Below are 12,466 nucleotides of genomic sequence, written 5' to 3'. Positions count from 1 at the left end.
TTTGCAAGTTATCACAGTGGCAATTAATTTATCTTTTGTTTGAGATGATCACAAGGTTAAAACAGTAGAAATACAGCGTTCAGGTTACAAAGTAATTCACCAGGAATGTGTACTTGCACGTTATATGATTGGCCAACTGGTTAAACTTTGTTGCCGGACGACCCTGCTTCGTACTGACGAACTGGCCCTATTCAAATGCATGAGAGGCCTGACGTTGTTCTTCATCACACTTCTAATGCTAGGAGTAACTAGCTCTACCACGCAATACAAGAATGATGCCGTTTCTTTGTTATCAGTTGGAGAGAATGCTCACTTTTTGCCAGGGACTTACAGCTTTAGCATCAGTCTTCCAGCTAAGTATCATGTACGTAGCCATCAAATTCCTATTTAAGACCCTTTTAAAAGAATTCACATTTGCGCACAGCTCCACTCCTCTCACATCATCTGGCTAGCGACGGCACTTTCAACCAACGTTATTGCTACGGCTGTGTGTGTCTACGTCTGTTTGGTTCAAATATTCCTCGGATTTGTGAGTTTTAAGTCTGCCGTTGTTATTATGTGCTGTGAGGGAACAGAAAGCTTGTCAGGCGTGGCAACAGTGACAAAGGAGGGTGGGTCTAAACTAACGGTTATTGCCTTTAGACGACTCAGTTTTCTTAGAAAGTGTAATGCTTACCAACCACTGGCAGGAGAGACACTAAATAACAACTCCACAGAAAGGACAAAAACACAAAGCTGTGGTACCAAACACGTCCCCAGTTAGTTTTTTTTCCATAAATTCAGTGCAATTATCTGCAATGTTCAGAACTTTCTACTAATCAATGGTAACGTACAATTGTTAGCACAACGTAGGGAAATGTTACTTCTGCATTTAACCCACCCTGTGATTGAAGGACGATCACTCTATCCTGAGCTACAGCCACGTACCATCCCACCAGAGGAATGTTTTGCTGATTGGGAAACTCCTCAACAAAAGGATAAAGCTCTGCATTGACACTCATCACTGCCATTTTCAGATAATCATGACCATCTCCACCCCTCCTAGGTAACAATTCCAGTCTGGGCTTGAGCTCGGCACTGTGAATAAGTAAGGACTACGTGGGACCCGGCTAGAAAAGAAGTTAGAGTTTTGTCAGCTCAGTGACCAGTCAGCCATGAGCATGCCTGTGGACTCCAGATTCTTGTTTTAGAACATTATGGCTGCCGCTTTCTTACTGGAGCTTCCTTCTTCACAAGATAAATGCTCTTTCAATGTCTTTCTTCCACACACAGACTCAGGTGTTATCCTGCAAGAGGAAGGTTGAGTGTACAACGTCTTTACATTTCTGAGAAGACCGCTGTGGGACTTGCCTCTTGAAAAAAACACATATGGCTCTGAGGGAATATTACATTTATTTTATATTTATATAAAAAAAAAAAAACAATACTCCCAGGAGTCCAACGCTGTGTATAGCTATTGCTTTGTTAATTTAAGCATTTATTTGTTTTGCATGGTTATGCATGGGCACCTCCCATCACTCCCTGGGGTGTCCTAGTTATATAGCCTCGGGCCTGAAGCATAAGCTCAATGCTCCTCAATGGAGATACACAAGCGCTGGCACCTGGGGTTTGCTAGCCAATAATCCAAGCTATAACCTCTCGACTTGGATCCAGAGGCCAAATATTTAGCTCGACCATGTGCTGTGTTCCCTGTGAGGCGCTGACACACTGCAGGCTGTGACGCCACTGCGGATGACAGTGTAGCACCCTGCGATGACTGGCAGCACCACGCCTTGGGCAAAGCTAACAGCACTATTGCGTTGTTCCAGGGGGGGGGGGGGTGTTCCTATAGTAGGTTATGTGACTCAACCTGTCTGCCAAGAACAGGCGCAGACCAAAGGGGAAGTGAGAGAAGAGAGGAAGTTTTTGAGTCTGTGCGGACGGAAGTTAACTAACCTCAGTGCATCACCTGCAAAACACAGATATAGCGTAGCAGTCACACACATATTTAGTGAGCAGGATGGAAACTATACTTAGTATGGAAAACAAAACACCTAACTTTTCACTTAACTGTCTGCAAAACTACACTTTAAGGCCTGCTTCGGAAAGCTAGTCTTGTACAAGAGAAAGGAATGCACACGTGACGGCTGAGCAAACCTCTCTGCATTTTCTTGCCTGTCTAAGCTGAGGCAAATCCAATGAAATGCAAAGGAACGCATTCCTGCGGCGTTCCCAGCTCAGGTAGTCACAGGCAAACAGAGGCTTCTCCTCAAACTATGTGAAGGTTAACCCAGTGGTTCCCAAACGTTATCACATCAAGGACTTCTAAACTGACATGAATTAGACCACGGAGCCCCATTTGATAAGATTTTGTCCCAGAAGCCGCCCCATCGGATAGGATTTTTGCTTTTAAACGTTTTATTACAGAAAGTGTATGTAACCCGAGAGCAAAAGCGTCATATATTCTGTCATTTTATTACGGATTGGAATTAAGGTGACCAAAAATAATTCCCCTTTTTTGGTTGAGACACCCTAGAATCCCCTTCGATGACCCCTGGGGGTCCCTGGCCCCCTCTTTGGGAAGCACTGGGCTAACCTACAACTGCTGGCCTCCTGCTACGTGTACATCAATACAAGCTTTTTTCTGTCTTGTTAGTTATCCTTGACATGCCACAAAACACCTGATATGATCTATTGAAAATAAGATTCCACAGTGTTTCAACTAACATGACGCTTTGTGTTTTGTCTTTATCAAAAGGAGGATGAGGCAGGTGAGGATTAGACTTACATGGAGCCAGAGGTTACCTTGCTGAGTGTTTGCTGTCTAGAGGAAATCCAGGGCTGCAGGCTTTAATAAATCAGTGCGGTTCAGACGTAAGCAGCCAGTCATGTGTGAGTACTTTATTTATAGGCCATGCAGCGACAGTAAATGAGCATGTCATTCCTTTAAGACCCACTCTCTTGTTTTTACAAAACTAACAGACTATGTGTAAAAATGACAGCCCATATCTTGTCATAGGGTCGTATGCTACTGTTACGTCTTAGCAGCTCTCCTCTTCAACGGACATACACTGCAGCAGTCAACAGTTGTTCTGTTAAGTTAGGCCAATAGAGCCTGCATGGTTTCTGTTACAGGCAGGGGCGTAGCACCAGACCCTGGGCCTGCACAGGCAGTCCTGATGGGCCCCCATGTTCCTCAACACCCCCCCCCCCAAAAAAAAAAAATAATAATAATCGGGCCTCTGTACACATGAATCTGTAGGCCTAGCTGTTTTAATTTATCTGGCCATAGTCCTGGATCCTCTGGCAAAAACTGGTCTACACTGCTCTGCCTACTTTCCAGTTCCTCATCTCTCATTTCCACAGTGCTCAGAGCTCCCTGCTGTCTTCACTCCCATCATCCTCAATCAGATGTTCTCGGTCATCTTTCTCTATGAAGGATACATCTGATATTAACCTCTTATCCTAATTGTAACCTAATATAATAAAAAACACTAAGATGTTAGTGTTACTTAACACCTTTCAGTCAAAATGGCTAAACATGGTTTGCTTTAATTTTGATATAAGCTTCCGTTGTTTCAAATCCAAAAAGGAGGCTGAGGGGTCTGTTGTTCCCTGTTGTGACAGTTTCTGAAACTGAGGGCCATGTGTTTACAATGTTAACATCTGCTTCTACTAAATCGGCATTTAGTAACATAACTATAATGTTGACATGATATGTATCTACCGATGAGCTACCAAGCTACCTATGACACTGATTAGCCTATTATTGCTAATTATAGACATTATAGCCAATTAATTTAAAATTAAACATGTTTTAAATTAGGCTATTATAATGGTGTGTTATATGCAAACAGCATTGCTAGTGTAGTTTATTTATTTAGCCTTTACCTCAGATTACATGTATAACCAAATTATCATTTGAAAGTGTATGTTCTGCTCTTTATATGGGTTGTCTCAGTTTGGTTTTAGCACTAACAGTCACGGAGATATTCAAGCAGTTTAGCACCATGGATTTCGTTTTTTAGTTTGTGCTCACCTTTCTTTGAAAAGAAGTCAGTTACCAATTCTTATCCCTCATTTTGTTTTCTCTCCTTCTGTCTTTCCTTTCTTTTTTGGTAGCATGATTTGGCTTTCTTTGAGAAAGACATTAGGCTCGTTCGAGATGAACTGCACCTCGCCTGTAAAGTAGACGAGAGCAGGCGGCAGCAGCCTGGGGCGGTGACAAAAGTCCGCTCTCAAGTCGGACAGTTTTCCAGCTGACTCCAGCAGCCTTCAGGCTGAACAGGAAGTGACACAAACACTGTGGTCCGTTTGGGTCCGATTCCGATTTAATAAAATGTTATCAGACCCATATATCTGCTCCTACACAGTCTCCAGTTGGTTTTATTATGACAAAGTAGCTGTCAAAATTCTCTACATGCGATCTGTTGCTGATTTTAATTAACAACAGACTGTAGATGATCTGTAATCTGATCAGATTTAGTCTCTCTGACTTCTAAACATCACTATCAGCCACACATGTGTTCTGTAAGGAATAAGCTTTTAAATCAGACAAATCGCAGTTAAAATCCCTCCAATTCAAAATCAATAAAAAGTTTATATAAAACGTCATCATGTTGAGTGGATTCTGAACCAATCAGCTGTTCGATCAGCTGAGAGGCCGGCGTTTCCCAGCATGCCCTGGGTCCACCTGCGTCCGCCTGGCTCTTGCAGTTGGTGAAAAGCAACTGCGCTACCTGCGTCTCAGAACTGCGGCCGCCTTGGTCTCGTGAGATTATCGTTGCCCACGTGTGCATGACGTCAGAGCAAGTCGGGATCAAGTCGGACACAAATCTAACCGGCTGTCAGTACCCGATCCGTTCCACCTGCACAATCCGTTCTGCGCATGTGCAAGATGACACGTATGCCATGACGTAGGCGCAGATGATAATGCTGCGTTCATTCCACCACCACCTTGGAATAACGGCACCGCTTCCACCTGCACGATCCGTTCTGCGCATGCGCAAGATGTGCTAACGTTAGTTAGCTAATAGCTAATTCGGCGGACCGCTAGGTGATTATAGCGGTAGCTAACAGTTAATTCGGCGGACCGCTAGGTGATTATAGCGGTCTGCCGTTAGCCTCCCCCGGGAAGCTAACGTTAGTTTAGCTAACGGTTAATTCGGCGGACCGCTAGGTGATTATAGCGGTCTGCCGTTAGCCTCCACCGGGAAGCTAACATTAGTTTAGCTAACTGTTAATTTGGCTAACCGCTAGCTGATTGCAGCGGTCTGCCGTTAGCCTCCACAGTTAAGCTAACGTTAGTTTAGCTAACAGCTAATTCGGCTAACCGCTAGCTGAGACAGCATGTAAACTTTAAAAGACCCTCAAAATAAAACTTGAAAATAAACGTTAACATATATAACAACTGTTACGTCAGTTCTACTTTACTTGTGCTCATTTAAAATACAATCACTCAATACTTGTCTTTATTGTTATTACTGTAATGTCTTAATTTAGCTGTAGCCTGCTTTTCCCATTAAGTTTGACTTAACGTTATTTTAGACTGAATCTAGCTGCAGAAACAACGTAACCAGTGGGGCGGTGCCTGTTATTTCGAGGTGGCATGAACGCAGCATTATCATCTGCGCCTACGTCATGGCATACGTGTCATCTTGCACATGCGCAGAACGGATTGTGCAGGTGGAACGGATCGGGTACTGACACCGGCATGCATTGGGCGCCGATCGCCGGTGATCGATTCTGCGCAGATCTGGCTCATCTCGAACGAGCCTATTTCTACAGCAGAAGTTCGCGCTCCACCAGACGCTTAACTGAACTAGCTAACGTAAACAAAATGCGTGCAGATGGACTAAACCATTTGGCGCATTAGCAAGGGGTGGTTGAGACCTTAGATAGTCTTTTTTTGTATACAAAATCTAGTCAGTCAATCAACTAAGTTATTCAGCCAATACACTAACTTTACATTTCATCTGACATGCATTATGAAATTTAATTAGGAAATTAAAATATATTACAGACTTTTCAAGGGCCCTCTCTCCCCTTGGGCCCTGGTAATCAGTATCGGTTTTACCCCCAGTCCGACGCCCCTGGTTACAGGCCTTAACTGTTTTTATGTAAAGTCGAGCAAGTGGAACAAGTGGAGCGTGCTGCTGAACAGTCCAGCTTAGGATGCAGAGTGATGTCATATTTCATTTCCTCCAGGCTTTACAAATTTATGTTTTTCGGCTCTAAAAACGACCAGTGTATCCACTGGCCAAGACAAATTTATATATATATATATATATATATATATATATATATATATATATATATATATATATATTTAAACCCCTGACACCGACATGTTCCCTTCTTACAGTACAGTCCAAAAGTGTAGGCGCAAAATTCCATTTAAAATCTCTCAATTTAAAGAAGAGTTAAGGTTTTGTGCATAATGCCAAGCGTCCTGTAACATGAATTATACTTTTTAATAATTGCCATGACAATGTGATAAATTCGGCACGCATATGATACGTTTATCAATACGCGCATTTAATTAAGTTTAAACTAAATAACTGGTTTCACTGTTGGTCCAATGGAACACTGCTACCCAAACACACCGGTGTTTCCGGAAGCAAACGTTGTGGAGCGGTTTCAAAACTCTGACTTTTATTGGGTTAAAGTCCTGCTTGGCGTGTGGTATTGGTGCCGAATTAAAGACAACCATGTAATGATTAACATCAGCCCTTGAGTGTTATTCAACAAAGCGTGTTATATTGCCACTAAGCAACGAAGCGTTAAAGTGCGTGAACTGTCAACTGTGATTGGTTCATCGAGTGAGAAGGCAACAGGGAGGGTGGCGGTTGTAGTAGTGGTAGTGGTGGTGGTGGGGGGGGGGGCGACGACACAATATCAAAGCACATGACAAAGCACTGACAGTGATGCCTATTAAACAACATTTACTACGTACGGTTACACCAAGTTAGGTAGACTTGGACGAGTAAGAAACTGACATTCCGAGCATATTTTCCCTGCAGGTTTTGAAACGGCTGTTACGCATTGTAAACAAGTCGACGTGGATAACATGTTTACTATCGTTAGCCTACACTGCGTATCCTGCGGTCCAAAAAAAAAATGAGTAAGGCATAGTAATGTAGCAATGTAACTGTCTTTACACCGGCTTTCTCGCCTTGTAGGCTATGCTATTTGTTTTTGTAAATTGTACCAGGTCGACTGTGCACATACCCTTCTCCGGTTAGTCTGTGTCAAATGCATCCACAGCTGAGCCTTGTACTGGATGTAACCAACTGTCAGTCTTCTTTCGACAGTAGGCTAGTCGACGGTGGACGTCAACAACAATAACGCCTTTTCCCCTGTATGGTTCACCGTTGCTGTAATCACCAAAGTGTCTCCGTAAAAAAAAAATTGTTTTAAATAACAGAAAAGAAAACGTGTCGGTGCTTCCTGATTTAGGTACAGCGATGATGTTGTTTGTAAGGGGTGGGGCGGAATGAAGCTTTTAGTCCGCCAAGAAAAATGGGCTAAAAAGCACGTTGGTGCACGTCTGTGCATGCTTAGTAGTTCGTGCTTCATAGTAGAGAGGGTTAAATACACGCGCGAAACAAAGTCGTGATTTTGAAATAAGATCTCACGTAGGCTACGACTCACACACCTGCAGGATAGCACAGCTCTGCTTTATGTTCATCGTTGGCAGCTGCATGCAGAGGTGGAAAGTAATGAATTACACTCGCATTGCTGTCATTTTTTTTGTATAGCCTAATTTGACTTCATAGTAGTTTTTAAAATATGTAGTTTTACTTAAGTATGTTTTGTTTTGTTTTGTTAATATATATTGCCACGTTTTAAATCACTCATTACAGAGTCAAAAAAAGTAATTAAAAAGCTCTCTAACGTTGTTTTATGTCTGTCAACAAACTCAAATCTATATGGCCTATGCCCTTATCATATCACAAAAGACTGTGATTTAATTAAATAAGTAAAAATAAGATATTAAATAAGTATAATTATAAAAAAAGAAGGCCTATATATTTACCCCGCTGTTAAAAACGTAACTAAGTAACTTTTACATTTTAAATGAGCTACTTTTTACTTATACTTGAGTAGAGTTTTATACTGGTAATTTTACTAGTACTTAAGTAAAAGTTCCTCAAAGTAATAGTACTTTTACTTAACCCCTTTAACACTCCTGTAAAATTAGCCAAAAACGCCTATCCAAGGCATACCCATAGTAAATTGGAAGCTGTTCTTGAACCATTTGTTCTACATGCATGTTTATGGTTTCTTTTGAAAGGTAACACTTGAGGCTTCTTTCCCAACAGTTAATTAATGTAAGTGCTATTGGCTTTGGTAATAGAAGTTTGTTACTGGAAAATATTTTTTTATGTCCGTCTGCTTATTTTTATAGCAAAATGCCTGTAGATGACTTTTGCTGGGACCTATTAGTCTAAAAACAATGGGGCTATAGCATTAAGTTTACACAGTCCAGTTGAAATTTCTATCATATCCTAAAATGAATATTTACCGTTTTGTAGGGTATATGTCTAGGCGTTCACAAACGGACATTTTAGTGACTCTAAAAAGGACCCTTGGTAATGATGGTCACATACCTAGACTAAAAACTGCTACCCATGAACATTTGACATTACAGTATCATTCAGGCTCTATTGAAAGGTTACATTAAGAGCTATCCTCTCTCATATCCAGAATCACTATCAGTATTTCTGACACAGGTCAGAGCATAAACACAATCAATTGCAGTTTTCTAATTTGTGTGTAAAAAGTCAAAAAAGTGGTAAGGTGGAAAAGTACTGTATAAAAGGTAACAAAATATTTACACTGTTAACATATCTAAATAAAATATTAAATTTGTATGTACAGGTTATCTGCTACATGCAACAAAGACAAAACGTTTGAAGACACAAAAGACCCTTTAGGTAAAAATTTCAAATAAGTGCTATGGTGAAAAGTAGTGCAAAAAGCATTACTATAAAACTATTTACATATTATCTAAATCACATATTTAGAGGTTATTGGAACATGCCAGACATTGTAAAAATTCAAGTGACAAAGCCAAAACATTTGAAGACCCATAAAGGAACGTGTGTAAAATGGTAACAAATAAAAAGTGTATGCTGAAAAGTGCGAGTACTATTATATAACTTTTTACATACACATATCTATAAATTGCAGGAACCCAGCAAATCAAATCCATACTTCACTGTTAACCGTCAAGCCACTAAATAAACCTGTATGAAATGACATGTGCTATGTGTTAAATTAGTTAATGATATATGAAAGCACAATCTCTCCTTCTCTGCTGGCACACAGACACACCGGTCCGCATCTTGGTTGTGACCGTATGTGCTGCAGCACATTTTCAACAGCCACTGTACTAGTTTTACAATTACAGGTCTACTCCATTATAACAGCGGCCAGCGACAAAACACAAAGGAATATCGCGGTGGAGCACTTCACTGGGTTGTGCATGACACTGCCTGCATGCCCGACCAGCAGTCTGTGCCCACTGATATACACTGGCCTGTGTGTGCTCCACGTGGAGCAGGAGGTGGTTCGGGTGTGGCTGTGGAGGAGACCCGCCTCTGCCAGCTCCACGCAGCGTCTCTCGAATGCCTTCTGATGCAGAGGTACCTCTCCTTTGCCATTGCAGGGCCTTCTGGAGGAGGAAGGCGTTCACAATTGCGATGTCCATGAAGTGGTAAAACAGAGTCTTGTACCACCGTTGGGTCTTTTGCAGGACTTTGTAATACCCTATGAGGGCATCTGGTGGTCCACTCCACCCATGCACCTACAGTAGATGAACAGACAATATACAAAAACATTAATGTATACAGCACACAAATAACACTTCCAAGAGCATACATGAAATGTAGTTGAATATATAGATGCGTCGGTTGTAGTCCTTCACCACTGGTGGAACTGAGACGTCCTTCAGCTGCCACTGCCCATCTGCACCTTTGATCCTCCTCTGCACTGTGTCCTCGCGTGGGCCCTGTGGAGAGTTGAGCACAGAAAAACATCCCTTGTGTCTCGCCACTGAACAAAGAGCAAGGAGCCATTCCTGATCCAGCGTGTGCTGCCACGGGGAGATTTTGAGACCAGAATGTTGACCTTTGACCTTGGGAATCCGATTCTGTTTGGCGGATGGTTCCGCGTGCCCAGATCCTCTTAAGAAGGAGGTCCGCGAAACAGGATTGGACTTGTATAAAAATTGTCCACAAAGACCTTATAGCCAGTGCCCAGCAACTGTACATCAATTAGCTCCATCACTGCCTCACTAACTGAGTCCCTTACCACTGTTTCCCTGACACTTTCCCTCATAAACAAAAAGTCCCATGTATAACCGTTCCTGGAGTCTGCCAGAACAAAGAGTTTATAACCCCAGCGAACAGGCTTGTTTTTCATGTATTGTTTCAGACCAGTGCGGGCTTTTGAAGCAACCATTCGGCTCATCAATGGCGATTTCCTGGCCAGGGTGATAGTTTCTTCTACAGGAGTCCCTCATCTCCTCGCTGAGAGCTGCCTTATCTTACCCAGGCGGTCGTAGGCTCCTGTGCCTCTCCTTTCATCATTAGCAGCATCCCCACAGAGCTGCTGAGGTGAAGGGACTGGGAGATCCTGAGGAACTTTTTACCAGTCATTACACCGTCTCGAACGGCAAGCTATAAAGATGACCCCCACGCCAGTAATCAGTGAAAGAAAAGCATTTGACTACACCCATGTAAACAACTAAAGACATGAATGCAAACATGTCCTGCAATGTCAGATCAATCCACGGGATAGAGGGTGTTGAATGGTGTGTTGATCCACAGTTGTTGGTGTTTTGAAGTATTGTCTTCAAAACAGAGTTGGTAAAAAATAGTTGAAACAACTGGAGGGCTGTGTACGTAGCAGTACGTATGAGCTGGGGTCCTGGGACATTTCTGGGTCTGAAGGTGGGCTGTGGTGGTGTGATGTCTGGAACGTCAACATCATTCCACCTCTCTTCAGATGGGCTGGTTGATCTGGCTTGACTGCAGCCTCCCCCTTTCTCGTCCTCTACCTCTTTGTCTCCTGCTGTTCTGGGGAGTTGGAAGATGAGGCTCCTCACCTGATGAACTGTCCTGCTGCTCTACGCCTCCCCTTTTCCACTACCTTGTCCTCTACCTCTTGGTCTCCTGCTGTTCTGTGGAAAGGAAGCTCCTCACCTGATGAACTGTCCTGCTGCTCCAATCCATGTGGCCACTTGCTCACTGGTGCAGATGTAGCTGGCTCCCAATCCATATCTACATCACATTTCCTATAATGTGAAAATAAAGAAATAACAGTAATTACAACTAATGTTCTGAATGCGAAGCCACCAAAAAATATTAACTTGCCTGGAAGTTTTTAATAATTTATTTTCCGTTGCAGCTTTCTTTTTTTCCCTTTCTTCCTGTTCCTTTCTTTAGGTAGGTAGTGGACTTTTTAATTACTCGTTGTATTATAATATGTAAGTAGTGAAATATTTAAAAATATATCAACTTAATATAAAATTTTTTTTTTTTATATAATTATTTGTTTAGGTTTGTCTTTTTGTTATTTAAAATACGGCCGGGGCGTTTTGTAGAATATTGTTGTTCTCTTTCCACCTCTGGCTGCATGATGGTGGCAGTGCCTTGCTCAAGAGCACAGTTGTTAAGGGAGAGGTGGTTGGCATTCGCTGCAGACATTTTTAGTATAGGAATAGGCTAATAAGTGTTCAGATGCCATTTTCTGGTGCTGTTTACTGATAAAAGAATAGCCTACTTGTTACTTTTATCCACTCAGCAACTTTTATCCTCATAGAGCACCAATGCAAACTGCTAAAACTTTCATGAATTTGAACGTGAAGTCAGAATCAGAAAAGAATGTATTGCCAAGTAACACAAGGAATTTGCCTTGGTGGATGGTGCATACATAAACAAAGGAAATAAACAATAGGGTAACATATATAACTGTTCAACAAAGTCCAACTGAGACCAGCCCTTTAGAAATGAAACGCCAGGTGACCTAAATTCCCCTTCAAAATACAATGTTTTTCATTATTCATTTTTACTTAATCCGTGTACACCAAAAATAATATCTCCTTTTATGATAAATTTGGAAAAATGCAGCCATTAGCCAATTATTGCATTTTAATAATTATATGTACAGGGGATGCACACAACAACACAAGCTGCACATTTTTATTTAATAGCTCTACAACAAATGTAGCTCAGCGTAAATTCATTAAGGGAGACTTCAATAACTTTATCACTTCTCTCCTAAACTGATCAGCTGTTTTCGAGAGAGTCAATTTTTCAGTCAAACCAATCAGATTCGGCCTTGTATTTCACAAGCCAATCACAGCATGACATCCATGTTTTAAATCTGTTCTCTCCTCCACGGCTGTCAGTTGTCATTTCAGGCAAGAAATTACCAACTCCAAAGAAATTACCAACCTCCTCACCCACGGCACTCTCGG

The 12,466-nt window shown here is 41.9% G+C and overlaps 1 protein-coding gene across 1 annotated transcript in view; it reads right to left on the bottom strand.

Moving 5' to 3' along the window:
- Window positions 1-7,470, bottom strand: part of mbpb (myelin basic protein b) — a 61,567-nt gene extending 54,097 nt beyond the window's left edge. Inside the window, exon 1 of the mRNA XM_039805415.1 lies at window positions 7,210-7,470. The gene's annotated coding sequence lies outside the window, so the exon portion shown is untranslated. The remainder of the gene's footprint in view (window positions 1-7,209) is intronic.
- Window positions 7,471-12,466: the final 4,996 nt, after the last annotated feature.

The sequence above is a fragment of the Perca fluviatilis genome, chromosome 7 (assembly GCF_010015445.1).
Source record: "Perca fluviatilis chromosome 7, GENO_Pfluv_1.0, whole genome shotgun sequence".
NCBI lineage: Eukaryota > Metazoa > Chordata > Actinopteri > Perciformes > Percidae > Perca > Perca fluviatilis.
This window is presented reverse-complemented; position numbering and strand designations above follow the sequence as displayed.